Genomic DNA, 16706 nt, shown 5'->3' with positions numbered 1-16706 from the left:
ATTTGAACCAATGTTGGTTTAACAGGGTTTGTGTGGATATGGCTGGTCCACATGATTTAATATCTGTCATGAAAGTATTATGTGGTTGAGGAAACTCTCACCTGTAGGGCTATTTGCAGACTGGCCAGTGTTTGGAGTCTTACATGTGTTGTGTTACTCACACATGTCCTATCTTTAGAAATGCAGTAGCATACTCTGAGAATTGCAGTCAGTACATGGTGACAGCCATGTGAGTTACTGACTTCATATCCCTCAAAAGACATATGTCACAACAAACCCTGTTACACCAATAAATGTATGAGTTTATCACATCAACATGTCAATATTGGCCCTGTGTTTGTGCCTCCATTCGCAACTCTGTCAACCTTTGTAAATGTGTCATGCAGTCAGAGGTGCATATGTTCAGTACATCATTTACTGACATCATACCTGATAACAAGCCAGTGAGATATCAGACTGCTAGACATGTTATGTATAACAGGGCTTAAATTTGAGGACAGAATCTGGACATTCTGTTGTAGTGTGTACAGTAGTGAGGTCTGTGTACTTATGGTGATTGTTGACCGAGTGTGTATTGTGAATATATACCTTGGCCTGTGTACATACTGTGGTAGATGTCATTGTTCTTGGTCCTGTTCTATCTGATGTTGTATGCTGCTCCAGTGTATGGTACCCTATCGGCGTACATGTTTGTAGGGCCAGACCGACACGTCCCGTACCACAGTCAGGCATCGGAATACACTATGTATTGACCCAGTATATGTAGGGTTAGTGTGTGAATGGCACATATGAGGATGGTGTTGATCACACAGTCCATATACTGTAATATTAAGCATGCTTACCATATGTGACTGCAGCTGTGTTCAGATTGGTTGCGCTTTCATATAGGTGCCTGTTACTCTGTGCTGTTACATGCCTGTAGAGCCTGCTATATTTGCAGACACATGCGTATTCCCCCATAAGAAATTGTAGGCCAGTGTTGTGGCAGTCTGCCTTTAGCTTGCACAGTGCATTGTGACATGCCTTACAGCTCAGTGTATGTATCCAGTGTGATGTTATGTCCAGATATTTTGTCAGATGTACTGTTGCCGGGCCCCCATAACTGTTGTGTATTTCTGACAAAGCAGTGGGATGCTGTACAGATGTATGTCACTAACTAGTGGGTAGTATGTGGGCTTGTGACCTTTGCTCCTCTGGTTATGATGTATCAGGACAGACAGGAGTGTGTGAATGCATAAACTGTGTGAGCTTATCTATTCCAGTATTTTCATGATATCCCCATTTACATGGCTGTAAACATCCACTTTGTCAGGCTTGGTCCACAGGTCTTGCAGTAAGGGGTTCTGTGTATACCTCTGGACTGACCAGATGTGTCAGACTGTCCACATTTATTGGTCATATCTCTGCTGTATTCCACAGGATCATTACTGTGATTTCTGTGGTTCTGCACTATGATGATCTTATGATGTCTGTCAGTAACTGATGACATACATGTCAATATCAGATGTGACTTCCCACCCAACATTTCTGTTAAGACAACCCCTGTTACAGTAGCAACTGTCTACATTTATACCTGCAATACTTACATGACATCCCCTTGCACTAAGAGGTTCTGACTATTGGTGCTGATGTATGTGATGTATGACTCCACTACATGTTATGGACATATGTTATACATATGTATAACATATGTCCATATGTTATACATATATGTATATATCTATCTATCTATATATATATATATATATATGTATATATCTATCTATCTATATATATATATATATATATATATATATATATATATCTATCTATCTATATATATATATATATATATATATATATACATATACAGACAAATTATATATATATGTTTACATATATACAGATATATATATATATATATATATATATATATATATATATATATATATATATATATATATATTATATATACATACATTTATATACATATATCATCATCATCTTCTTTCGGCTGTTCCCGTTAGTGGTCGTCACAGCAGATCACCTGTTTCCATTTCTTCCTGTCCTCTGCATCTTGCTCTGTCACACCAACCACCTGCATGTCCTCTCTTACTACATCCATAAACCTTATCTTAGGCCTTCCTCTTTTTCTATTACCTGGTAGCTTCATCCTTATCATCTTTTTCCCAATATACTCTGCATCCCTTCTCAGCACATGTCCAAACCAACATAATCTTGCCTCTCTGGCTTTGTCTCCAAACCTTCCAACCTGGGCTGACCCTCTAATATACTTATTCCTAATCCTGTCCACCCTCGTCACACCCAGTGCAAATCTTAACATCTTTAACTCTGCCACATCTAGCTCAAACTCCTGCCTTTTTGTCAGTGCCATTGTCTCCAACCCATATAACATAGCTGGTCTCACTATCCTCTTGTAGACCTTCCCTTTTACACTTACAGGTACTCGTCTGTCACAAGTCACCCCTGACACTCTTCTCCACCCACTCCATCCTGCCTGTACTCTCTTCTTCACCTCTCTTCCACACTCACCGTTACTCTGAACTATTGACCCCAAGTATTTAAACTCATCCACCTTCGCCACCTCTACTCCTTGCATCCTCACCATTCCTCTATCCTCCCTCTCATTCACATACATATATTCTGTCTTAGTCCTGCTGACCTTCATTCCTCTTCTCTCTAGAGCATATCTCCATCTCTCCAGGGTCTACTTCACCTGTTCCCTACTCTCACTACAGATCACAATGTCATCTGCAAACATCATAGTCCATGGGGACTCCTGTCTGATCTTGTCTGTCAACCTGTCCATCACCATTGCAAATAAGAAAGGGCTCAGAGCTGATCCTTGATGTAACCCCACCTCCACCTTAAACTAATCCGTCACTCCCACCGCAGACCTCACTGCTGTCACACTACCCTCGTACATATCCTGTACCACTCTTACATACTTCTCTGACACTCCTGACTTCCTCATACAATACCACAACTCCTCTCTAGGCACCCTGTCATATGTCATATGCTTTCTCCAAGTCTACAAAAACACAATGCAACTCCTTCTGACATTCTCTGTACTTCTCCATCAACACTCTCAGAGCAAACATCGCACCTGTAGTGCACCTGTAGTACTCTTTCCCAGAATAAAACCATACTGCTGTTCACTAATCATCACATCCCTTCTTAACCTAGCTTCCACTACTCTTTCCCATAACTTCATGCAGTGACTGATCAATTTAATCCCTCTGTAGTTACTACAGCTCTGCACATCACCCTTATTCTTAAAAAATTATAATATATTTATTAAAAAATATCCCCCTCTTTTAGGGAAAGAATTGGTTAAGAACACGAATTTGTTAGATACTAAATCAGATAATGCTTATAATAGAGCATGTGTGTTAGAATACTCCCCCTATGTTCGAGATGTGAAAAATATAATAAGAAACAATTGGAGCATCCTGATGGGTGATAATGAAATAAAGAAAATAGTAGGAGAGGCACCAATTTTTGTACATAAAATGGGAGCTAATATAAAGAAAAAAAATGAATTTGGCCCATTAATGCATATTAAAATCAATAATGACAGATACACAATCAAATGTGAAAGTTGCAGACAGTGCTCTGCTATTTTGGATATAAAGGATATAATATAGATAATATAACTAAGACAAGGGTTCATTTTAGGTATGGAAATTGTAATAGCAGAAACGTGATATACCTTGCTAAATGTACAGTATGTCCTAGTTTTTACATAGGAAAAACTGAACGTCAACTTAAAAAAAGAATTTATGATCACTTCTATAAAATAAAGAGTAAAGATAATAAAAATGCATTATATAGACATATATCCATGCATGATAGCTGACATCCGTTTAAATTTGGGATTATAGATCAGATCAAAGTTGACCCTAGAGGAGGTAATCTGAGAGCTCAGCTAAGTAAAAAAAAAATAATTTGGCAGATATTGACCGATTCAGCTAGAGAACCCCGTCTTAATGAATACATTACTATAAAGCCCATTCTAGAGTTATGATAATAGTATAGTTAGTTGTACTTTGTAGCTAGATCAATTAGGGAAGTTATACACGTACAATAGAATAGGGACGCTATCTGGTTGATGGTGCATAAGGTATGATATGTTATATGAATATTAGTATATACTGTTCAAACATGTAGTTTTTATTTTCATTTCTCATTTTTATTTTTATTTTTTATTTTACGTTATATAGAACTATGACAAACAGATAAAACGATCATAATATGTTGTTGGTTTTACAGCACCGTTTGTTAGCAAATGTGAATGTGACAGTGTCATGAAATTGATATAGAGCATACGAGAGATTAATTGCGTTGATTTGCACATATATATAAGCAAAGTTTTTAGTATATTTATAATGATATATAGAGATTATGTGTATAGATTTGTAAACACATACATGTAAAGTTTTTAGTACATTTATTATGATACAATGTATCTTTAAATTTTTGTAAATGGTGGAATTGGCGCCAAAAAGTTTTTAAATAATGGACTATGGTTAATGAATAACATTCTGATGAAGTCCACTTTCATGTGGATGAAAGCACTTAATCTTTGTTAAACACTGTTTTATATACATCGCTTGGTCTATTAAAGAGGAGTTTTATCGAGACGCTGACTTTTATTGTATTGTACATCCATTGCTGCTTTGGGTATCAGTTTATTTCATGTATCTTTAATAAGTGTCTTTACTTCCATGTACATAGCATGTGTTTATGTGCTGTCATTACAGTAGCAAGGGGTGTGAGTCTATTGTCTGGGATACCTAAGTATATATAGCTTGTACAACACTCTTTTCCATTTGCATGTATTTCATACATGGGTAGTATCCCATGTTATATGCAGTCACACTGGCATGTAGTGTATCATTACATTAACAAGTAAGAGTAGATTGCAGATTGTAGTACTGGAACCAAACACTCCTGCATGCAAAGATGGACTCTGAGTCCTCACTATCGTGTTCTTGGTGTGTGAGCTGTGTGTCATTAAGTATTTGCTACAGGATATTGATCTGACATGTGGGTATTAACTGTAGACTACTGTGTGTATGTCATTGTGGGCTGCTGTCATATAGTAATGGCATACCTATCAGTGTCAGATGTCTATCTGTCACCACAGTCATCCTACTGCATAACCAGTTGGCTAGCTGATGTCTGTCCTCTGTACAGAAGTGCAGATGTCAGGACTCCATGTTGGTTGCTTACAGACAACCTATGTTTGAGTGACACTGATTAACATCTTGTGGCTATGTTGTGTAGGGTCCTGGGTATGAGACTTGCAAGTGTTGGTATTGTGTTGCAAGGCAGATCTGTTCAGCTGTGAAGGAGGGGATGATATCAGTAATTACAAGAGGTACTTAAATTGGGCCCCCTCACCCCCATTAATAGTGCCTTTGGTCATATATTTATTTGTTGTGTTCTTTTATATATGTGTATATATATATATATATATATATATATATATATATATATATATATATATATATATATGTATATATATATATATCTGTTTACATATATATATATATATATATATATATATATATGTACACATATATATATGCAGACATATATATATATATATATATATATATATAATATACACATATATATGATCTACTTCATTTGCCCTAACTTCCTATTGACCGACAACCATTTGCCCGACCCCATTTGACCGAAATTTCATTTGACCAAAATTTCATTTGACCGACACTTCATTTGACCAACAAGTATTATTGGCAAGTAAATGGGATATGCCCCCTTCCCCACTGTAGTGCGACCCTGGAAATAGAATATATAGTTAGGGGGTGTGTGGGGCACAGACCCCACTTACTTTTGTTTTACTAAGCAATATTAAAGCAAAACTAATCATTATAATATAAAATTAAGTGGGGGTCTTTGCCCCCCACACCCCCCGCACCCCCCTAACTATATAGTCTAACTCCAGGGTCGCACTACAGTGGGGAAGGGGGCATACCCCATTTACTTGCCAATAATACTTGTCGGTCAAATGAAGTGTTGGTCAAATGAAGTGTCGGTCAAATGATATTTCAGTCATTTGGTGTCGGGCAAATGGGTATCGGTCAATTGGAAGTTAGGGCAAATGAAGTAGACCCATATATATATATATATATATATATATATATATATATATATACACATCTACATATATAAATACATTTCCCACTACTGTTGAATGACTGTGCTGGATGATATGTTTGAGAAAACATCAGTTTTATTTTTATTTAACATGGCTTAGTGGTAAATCACTTTGGCTATAGTATGCATGGTCCTTGGTTTGAAACTTGCAAGGGCTGATTATGTTGTTGCTGGCAGAACAAAGGCTGTTGGATACAGAGTAATTAAGGCACTTTTAAGCAGTTGTGCGTGGGTTTGCGCAACAGAAAGCAATGCTAACTACTGGTTAAATATTCTTACAGTCAGTTAGCCTCTAAATTGCTTATCCTGTGTAGGCATTGCTTACCCTCACGCAAACAGGATTAAACCTGCTTAAAATGCTTACTCCCGCTTACCCCCTTGCTAATTTCTTTAAAAGAAAAGAAAAAGGATTGATAGGAAAGTGGTGAAAAAGAGGCACAAAGAGGGAAAGATAATAGGGAAAATAGCTAGGGATGTGCAGGATGGGTGTAGGGAAGGTCCATAGCTGCCCATTTCTCCTACGGCAACAGCTGTGCATATACACAGAATTTGGAGGTAGATTTGGACACTCAAACCCCTGAGAGAGGGGTGGTGAGGACAACAATAATATGTTGTGAAGTCAATTACACCAGATTACATGTGTCCAGTGGACACGTGTGCGAAATGGACAGCTATGTATGGGGTGAGATTTTTTTTTTTTGGAACAGATTGCCCTTTGTTTCTTTTTTTTAAGGTGAGAGTGGGATATTGGGAAAGGATAGTAGGTATATTTGGGGAGGTAGGTTGGGTAAGATGACAACCAAGAGAGACAAGACAGCATACAGAGGTGGTATATGACACATGGGGGGGGGTAAACACCTTGGATGGGGAGGGGTGTTTGGAAGTCGGAAGCCCATGAGCCCCCAAATGGAAAAAGTGGGACTGTGGTCCCCACCCATGGGCAGTCACCACTGCACCTTCACGGCACTGAAGGTGGCTGTGCTGAGCGCAGGGTAGGAGGGGCAGGCTGACCCTCTAAATGCACCATGCGGCCTTCAAGCTGACGTAGCAGATTTCCAAACTCCCTTCGGAGCTCACTACGCACCAGACGCTGGACTTGATGATGGGTGAAAGTTTCCTGTCTGCACCTGCTCCCGGGGGGGGGGTGAGCCCCAGCCCCTGAGGTGGTTCCACCTGAAGGTGGTGCAGGACCAGTGGACAAGGAGGTCCTAGGGTGGGCACCAGATGTGCTGGTGCCCTGTGCCATGGCTAGATGAGGTGGGAGAGGTGGGTCCGCTGGGATTGGCCTTCCCAAACCTGCTATGGTGTTGCAATTTTAAAACATATGTGGGTTAGTAATAGTCAACACATCCCAAGATTAGGTATAACAGCATGCATAGATATTGCCATTAACCCAAAACACCAGATATGGAACAGTTGCATAACAAACAGAACACATGCATATATGGAACCACAGTGGCCATTACAACAGCATGTAGGTTACATTGATGGCAGCATGCCACCAATGTGGGAGTATTTCAACATAGCACATGCATAGAAACACATTTCAATATTTATCAAACAATAGGACATATATGCCAACAGTAGATTTAATTGTAGACATACCCATTGGGTTGTGTATTTAGATTACTGTTGCAGATAAGGTGGGGGGAGTGATGTCAATTAACAACTTGTATATCTCTGTAGTTCTCACAACTTTCTTAGTCACTGCTGTAATCTGTACTTTACAGGTATTATTACACTACCCTATGGCCTTAGTTTGGACAGTGGTATGTTTGTAGACAAGTATATGTCTGAACTGTGTTTTACCTACAGTATACACCTCTTACCCGGTATACCTGTGGAGGTATTGTTTGTTAATACTACCTGACTGTTACTATGCATATTCCCAAATTCCAGCTTGATGTTATGCACATACCTCTCAATCTCTTATTGCACACACTCTGGTCAAGGCTTGACAACATGCAGGTGGAACTGGGACATATTTTGACAATTGCCCTCATAAAATTTTGGTGAGTTGCTACAATGGCAGGTTTGTTTTCATATACATTTTCTGAATAATTACAGGTCTGACAATCAGTTATATGTCATTAAAAGCTTCCTAAATTTCAGAGATCATCACACTGATTTGCCAGGGGGACAGGGTAACAGGCAGCGGATATGGGCCAATTATCTGGACATTCTGAACAAATCTGTACAGTTGAGGGGAATGATTATGCATACAGCTTACTACCAGTCCCAGGATTGGAACCATGGCTATGTCTGCTAAAAATAAAACAGTGTGCATCACAGTTGAGTGTGCTATTTAGATATTGCTGTGTATTTGGTCACTGTTTTCTGCCTATAAGTCTCCCATGGTTTTACAATCTGACCTTGTAATTACAACAGTCTTATACAGGGATTCCTAGACATTTTTATTATGTAGCACAGTGTGGGTGACAGTGATAACTAATACATTATTATTCAGAGAAACTGCAACACTAACAATGCCATACAATACCAGACTAAACAGTACCAGTCCAGGATTTCAATCTTTATTTCCAGGCACAGTTTTATTATCTGACAGACCTGTGGAGGGAATGTTTGTTAACACTACCTGAATGTTGCCATACATATTACCAGATTCCACGTTATTATGCACATAGTCTCACTCTGTTGCTGCACACACTCTGGTCATAGCTTCACAACATGGGGATAGAGATGGGACATAATTTGCATAATCTCTCATAACATTTTGGTGAGTTGCTAGAGTGACAGGTTTGTTCTTATAGATATTTGTCTGATGGTTATGATGTCTGACAATCAGTTGTATGTCATTATTTGCTGCCTAAACTTCTGGGATCATCCCACTGATTTACCAGGGGGACAGGGTGACAAGCAGAAAATTTAAGCCAATTATCTGACCTTTCTGATAAAATCTGTACAGTTGAGGGGTACAATTATGCATACAGCTTACTACCACTCCCAGGATTCGAACCATGGCTGTGTGTGCTAAAAATACAATCAGTGTATGTCACAGTAGAGTGTGCTATTTGGACTTTGCTGTGTAACTTTGCACTGTTTACTGTCTAAGTCTCCCTCAGTTGTACAATATGACCTTGTAATTACAACAGTCTTATACAAACATTCCTATACATTTTATTTATGTAGCACAGTGTGGGTAACAGTGCTTAATATAACAGTACTATAAAGAGAATGCAACACTACATGACCATATGATGCCAGAGTAAACACAAGCAGTCCAGGAGTTAGACCTTTATTGCCAGGCTGTTATCCTTTTATTTACATACAACCTATAAGAGACTCTTCCTGCCATATTGTCTGGTTTATTCAGTACATCGCATACACAATACAGGTTTTATACTGGCAATTAACTTTCTACTACTTTTAGATTTATTTCTTATGACAGTACATGCAAGATTATTACTAACATGCCTTATGACGCAGCCTTTGCAGCCTACATGCGTGGGCTTCCTGATTTACAGCCTGCTCAGCTGCAGGTGTCAGAGACATAGAGGAATATTTAGCCATAACTATCCATAATATACACGAGCTAGGCAATTATTAAACAGTTAGCAGAATGAGTACTTACACACTACTGGGACATCACCCTGTCTTATATTGGGAACCCTGGTACTGGCCCTGCAGCAGTCTCACTTCATGGTCTTTTATCAGGAGTACTGCCATGACCTTAGACTCCTGGATGCCCCAGTGCTGTGCTCGGAAGAGCGATCTTTCCCGAACACCGGCCGTTGTACCTACAGCAGGAAGCTGCAATCAGTTATGAGATGTATTTCCACCTGTAGGGTTTAAATAGGGCTGATTTCCCACACTTTGCTGTGATTGGATGATTTTGGAAATGCTAAGCTATGGGTAAACCTGCTTACCTAAGGATGACACTGCTTAAAGGGGCATAGCAATGGGCAAATCTATTTAGTTGGGCTACGCATTGCTTCCACCTGGTAAGCAGAGGTGTGCAATGCTTAGCATTGCTTATTTTTAAAATTGCACATTATTTGCTGTTTGGCCTTGATTTATCATTCATTACATGTTATAAATTTGTTTAGTATCCATGATTCATGTGTACGTACACTTTATGGGGTACTTGTGTTTATCGGGGGATTTCACCACTTTATTACAATGACACCTCACATCTGGACTTAATGCAGTACTCCAGTTCACAAATATATGTTATTTAGTAAGTTATACAACAAAAACATTGTTTATAAATTCATTTCACATGTAAAATGTGATTTTGCTATAGTGAGGATCTGTTTGAGTATACCTTGATTTTACGTAGCGCTGATATGGTAAATCACTGTGGCTATGGTGTGCAGGCTCCTTGATTTTGAGACTTGCCCAATGTGATTATTTTGTTGCTGGGCAGAACAAGGGCTGTTGGATACAGAGTGATTAAGGCACTTTTAAGCATTTGTAAGCGGGTTTGCACAATGGTAAGCAATGCTAACTTCCAGTTAAATATGCTTACAGAGAGTTAGCTTAACCTGTGTGCGCATTGCTTACCCCTGTGCAAACAGGATTAAACAAGCTTACTACTGCTTAAAAGTGCTTACTCCCACTTACCCCCGCACTAATTTAGAAAAAAAATAAACATGGGTCTTGGGAAAGTGGTAGATTTGGACACTCTATACATATTTTACACTATTTGCTGTATGGCATGGATTTATAATTCATTACACATTATAACTTTGTTTAGTATCCCTGATTCATGCGTTCATATACTGTATGGGGTACTTGTGTTTATCTGTGGATTTTACCACATTATTACAATGACACCTCAAATCTGCACTTATTGCAGTGCTCCATTTCATGAATATATGTTATTTAGTAGGTTATACAGCAAAAAAAATGTTCATGAATTGCTTTCACCTGGAAAATGGAATTTATTACAGTGAGGATCAAACCAGGAATGACTGCTTGCAAAGCAAATGCTCTAACCACTACACTATTGCAGTACTGCTTCAAGTGAATGTATCTTGCTATTTGCCTTCTTGTGCCATTTAAGCTAGAGTATGCATACCTAAGCAATGTGCAAACCCACGCAGCTACTGTTAAATTTAATCAGTTTAATAAAAAAAATATTTGCAGTGTTATTTTCTCTAAGAAAGGACAGGTTTCATTTATTGCTGTGGATTTCTGCATGCATCTGCACATTTGACAGAAATCCTGGCATGTTTCTGTTGCTATGAGTGTAGGGTTTTCCTGGAAAGTGGGGATTTGACCTTTGCAATGGCAGTGGGTCTTTTTTGTCCTGCAACATGTCATGTTTGTACGCTAACAGTCACACTTTGGGAATTTGAAAAGGTGGCAACCCCCTGTATGAGCGTTCTCGTTAATTGTAATTGCCGAACAGCAATTCTTGAGTGGAGGGGCATGTATAATTGTGAGAGCTCTGCTCTCAGACACACCCCCTGCACTCGTCCATGCTCCATGTCCGTTTAGGAGTAGAGGCAGCGCACCTTCATAACTATGCATGGCGTGCTGCCGTGCTGCTCTTAAACGGTCATTTGCGTGCAGGAATAAGCTATTCCTGCATGGAAGTTTACTGAATCTCGTGGATTGTTTACATGGCCCAGGTTTTCGGAGATCTGACCAGTTAGATTTCAGTATTCTGAATGAATATTTTAAAATAACAATAGTTCCCAGTCACGAACATGTGGAAAACAGGTCTACATGCATACATACAAATATTTCAGGCATGGGGTGCCCTTCTAGTCTGCTACTATACCAAAACAGTCATCCCATAATAAGTGCTCACATTGTTCTTTCAAATATGTAAACTAGTGCTTGTTTTAATATAATTTCATAGTCTACCAATTAGTACATCTCTCATTCCTATATAATCTTTTTTTAAATTTTCCAAGTCTTTTGGGTTTCTAATACCATGATGGGAATGGATCCCATTCCTAAGTCAAAATGTGATGAAAGTTCATGAAATTAGTATTATTTCAGTCATTGATGCTGGCCAGAAGTGATCTTCGCAGCACCTGCAATGTGCCCAATAATGACTCCTTCTGTAATTTGTATGGAGATACATGTATTGGTAACATATCTAAGTCCAATTGGAAATTCTTTTTTATAAGACCCATTGCTCCTCCTATTATTGGAACTGTCTGGGTATCCTTCTACCACATTGCCCTTATTTCTGCCTGCAAATCTTGGTATTTTACGACTTTGTGTCTCTCTGTACATAAGACACTGTAGTCACTGGGTGTAGTAATTTCAATGATAAATGCTACTTTTGTCTTCTTTTCACGGACTATTCTATCTGATTTTCTCACATCTATTTTTTGAACTGTTGGTAATGGGTGATCCCATGTGATATAAACTTCATAATTTTCTATGATGCTTTGTGGTTCATGTTTCCAGTATTTTTCAGCTACTTCAGTATTATAATGTTTGCACAATCCCCAGTGCAACAATCTTGCCATATTATTATGCGTTTTAGTATACAGTCCTTCTGCCATTAGTATATCACAACCAGCAACAAGATGTGCAACTGTTGCCAATTCTGTCTTACAAAACCTACATTTGTCTGTTTCTCTCACTTAATCAATGGACTTTGCAAACTAACATGTACGTAGTCCACTATCTTGGGCCACCAATATTAACCTTTCATCTTTTGGTTTAAATTCACCTCTACTTACCCATTCCTGTGTTCAGTCCTGATCAACATGAGGTTGTAACTATATTTATGCATTTATCACATTTCTTGCCTTCTCATCTGATCCTACACCTTATATGCTTTCTTTTGTTTTTTGGCACATTCAGTTGTCTGATTTTTATCTACTTTTGGTTTGATTTCCATTCCCACTTGACGCCAATATGCTTTTGCTAAACTAAGCAGGGAAGTTATTTTAGATTTATTCTCCTCATATATCAAAACTTTCACTATGTTTGGGTCTTGTGAGGTCAGCAGATATTTATGGAGTCCCACGGTGTATATATATATATATATATATATATATATATATATATATATATATATATATATATATATTTATATACATATCATTATACGCAGTCTTAAATTAATCCACAGCTTCAACAATTGTGTGCTGTTTAAAATATTCAGCTTTCAATCAATGTCGCCAAAACCTTATATGCTTAGTTTTTGATGCTTGGGTTATTAGCCCTGATAGTCAGTTCTGCATGTGCTATAAGAGCATTTGGCTCCAATGCTCTTTACTTTCTTGACTACATTTTTATTGTATACTTTTCATTGTCTTTCTGATGAACATCAAACCTCTCGCTATGTAATGTCTGGTTTACTTTTGTTAGTGCTAAAGGCAAACCACATTCCATTCGTAATTTTGATGGCTTCACAATGTCGACCCAAATGATCGACAGATTTGGGTCGACATTGTCATCGAAAACATCATGTGACACCCATATAGGAGCTGATGTACTCCTATATGAAATATCACGTTTTTGCTGGGAGGCAAGCCACCCTTTACCCCCACTGTAGGGGGCTGCGCCCCCCTGCTTATAATATATTCCAACTCTGACAACACAGCACAGTGGAGATTTGGATGAAATTCCAATCCCTGCTGTACCGCGATCTCTGTAAAGTTAGTCGAATACACTTATGCGAATGCACTACTGCATTCGCATAAGTGTATTCGACTATCCTGTACAGTTGACATTTTGCGAACGACAATCTGATTTTCGACAGCATACCTGCTGGCAGATTGTCATTCACACTAATGGTGGTAAGAAATTCACAGACCTACAAGGCTAAGAGCCATCCACGGGGGGCTGCCATACAGGTTCATATTGTGGATTGCAGTGCTCTTGCCAGCATCCTGGCTTTGAGGGTTTTTTACTGTGAATGGCCTAATCTTTCCCATGTAGTGATGTGAGCACTTGCATACCTGCAAGGATCACCTGTGCCTTTTTGTCCATGTATGCACACATATTCTTACAGTAACTCCAACAAGGGTTACCATCACTGGCTTTGTTGATCATGTCCTCTCTGCACCACCTCCCCACATCCTGACAGCCCTATCCTCCAGCAGATGCTCTGGCAGCAGAACACTGGTGCAAGCCAACCAGAACCACCATCTTTTCCATCAGTATGAGCATGCCTATCATCCCTGCCTCTGCTGTCAAGCATCCAAGATGACAATCAAACTTGGGTTGCCTGGACAATAATCAGCTTTATCCCACTACACTACCAGCGTCGGCAAAAGTTTCATAGTCAAATTTGTTGATGTGGATTAAAAATAAAATCAGACTGAGTTCAGTGGCTGGAATTCATAGGTTCATAGGTTCATAGGTAGGTACTAGGCTATCGGCCCAAGGGCCTACGTAAGCCTAGCCAGCAAGGTACCATAGCTTACGCCACCCAAGAAAGTTATTTTCCTGTGCCACTGTCCAGCAGAGACACAGAAGTGATCCCCGGGGTGTATTTCCTATTTCCCATCCACTCATCAAGATTTTTCTTGAAGAGTGCTAATGAAGAACTTTGCTTGACATAGATGGGTAGCTTGTTCCAGAGTATAGGAAGTCTCTGGGACAGGAATCTATCCCTCCAGCTTGTCCTGTTTATTTTGGTGACAAGGTTTAGGTCCCTAGAGTGTGTAGCCTGGAGGGATTGGCATTTCTTTAGGTGTAGCATGTTCAACAGCTGTGGGTTTGACATAGCTTTATATGTTAGGCAGAGATCACCTCAGAGTAGGCGATATGTTACGGAGTAAAGCTGGAGTTTTTTGAGGTGGTCAGTGTAGGGCATTTGTTTGAGGCCAGTAATCCTCTTTGTGAGGTACTTCTGTGGCCTTTCCAGCTGCTACAGATGTCTTGTGAAGTACATTCCAAAAGGGGCGTTGTACTCTATAATGGGTCTAATGAGTGATGAGTAGAGGGGAACAATGACCTCTTTTTTCCTGGATGAGAACCCTTTTATGATGAGGTGTGCCATGTAGAAGGACTTCCTGACTACTGTGGAGATGTGACTATCAAAGGAGAGACTACTGTCCACCTGGGTCCCAAGGTCTCTTATCACGCATTCGGTGTTAAGTAGATTGCTGCCTATGTGGCAGCTCATGGGTACAGAGTTTTTACCAAAGGGGATGACACTGCACTTTTTGGCATTGAGCTTAAGGCCATGGCTCTGACACCAGGCATCTGTCTCAGTGAGGCCCTTCTGTAGGATGTCCACATCATTTGGGGACTTGACTATGGCTCCTAGTTTGCAGTCATCTGCGGACTTCATCAGCCAGAGGCCTTTAGTGTTAGCCTGTACTTCAGAGAAGTAGATACCAAACAGGAGAGGTCCCAGGACGGAACCCCTGTGGCACTCCACTTGTCACTGTCTTGAGGTCAGATTTGGAGTCTGCAACTTTTACAGTGTGGGTTCTGTCAGTGAGCCAGTTGGCAACCCATCTTGTGACATAGGGATTTATACCTAGTTTAGTGAGTTTAGCTATAATTCCAGAATGGAGGATGGTGTTGAAAGCCTTGGCGAGGTCAAGATAAGCTGTGTGAACCATCTTACCCTCATCCACGGCTTTGGTGACTGCCTCAAAGAAGTCGATCAGGTTCAGGAGGCATAATCTGCCTTTCACAAACCCGAACTGGGTGGGATCCAGAATTTGGAGGTTACCAATCTCTTTGTTAATGAGTTCCATGATGATACATTCCATGGCCTTGCAGACCAGGCTCGTCAGACTAATAGGTCGATAGTTCCCGGGATCATCATCTTGAGCATCTTAGGCACAACTTAATGGTAGTCTGCTACGCATAAGTGTCATGCAAAGCTGTTGTGTTTCACAAAGCATAGATGTGTGCCATACTGATGCAAATGAAGTATGGCAACTTGCAAAGTAGTTTGTTTTATGATGCACCTGACTTATGGGTGTTTGAATTGTGCATTAAAGAGCTGCACATAGAAATATGTACATGAGTGAAGTTAGATACAGTTAACTATTTTAGTTCCCTAGTTGCTTATGGAATATAAGCTACCAACGAGGAGAGTAAAGCAAAGTAAAATAGTGGCTTGGTATTACCATTTTTCAGATGATATTCAAGGCTAGCTCTCCTTTTATTCAGGATCAACTGTCTAATTTTAAATAAGGCTGTCCAGGCTCTAGCCTTTACTAAGATGAATAATAGGTTCATAGGTGTTTACTAGGCTAATGACCATAAGGGCCTTTTTAAGTCCATCCATGCATTCCAAATCTCTGACAAGTTCTGATACCTTTGATAAGTGTAAGCATGGGCCTGGGAGAAGAACGATTTACAGGTTACCTATTTGCATCAGAGACATAGGTGCCAAACCAGGGATGAATTTCTGGTTTTCCATCCAATTGTCCAAGTTGCACTTGAATTGGATTAGGATATGGATAATAGCTGTCTTAAAGAAAATCTGGTTAAGACAGAGATTATATTGTTGCATGCAATTTTCCATCTAACACAGGTTCCATATTTGTCCCCATTTTTTTTTTGGGAAGAAAGCAATTGTTTAGAGTTTCAGAAGAAGCTAAAGAACCTTGTCA

The sequence above is a fragment of the Protopterus annectens genome, chromosome 3.part0 (assembly GCF_019279795.1).
Source record: "Protopterus annectens isolate FY-2018-M chromosome 3.part0, PAN1.0, whole genome shotgun sequence".
Lineage (NCBI taxonomy): Eukaryota > Metazoa > Chordata > Ceratodontiformes > Protopteridae > Protopterus > Protopterus annectens.
The sequence above is the reverse complement of the archived record's forward strand: the minus strand, read 5'-3'. Positions refer to the sequence as shown.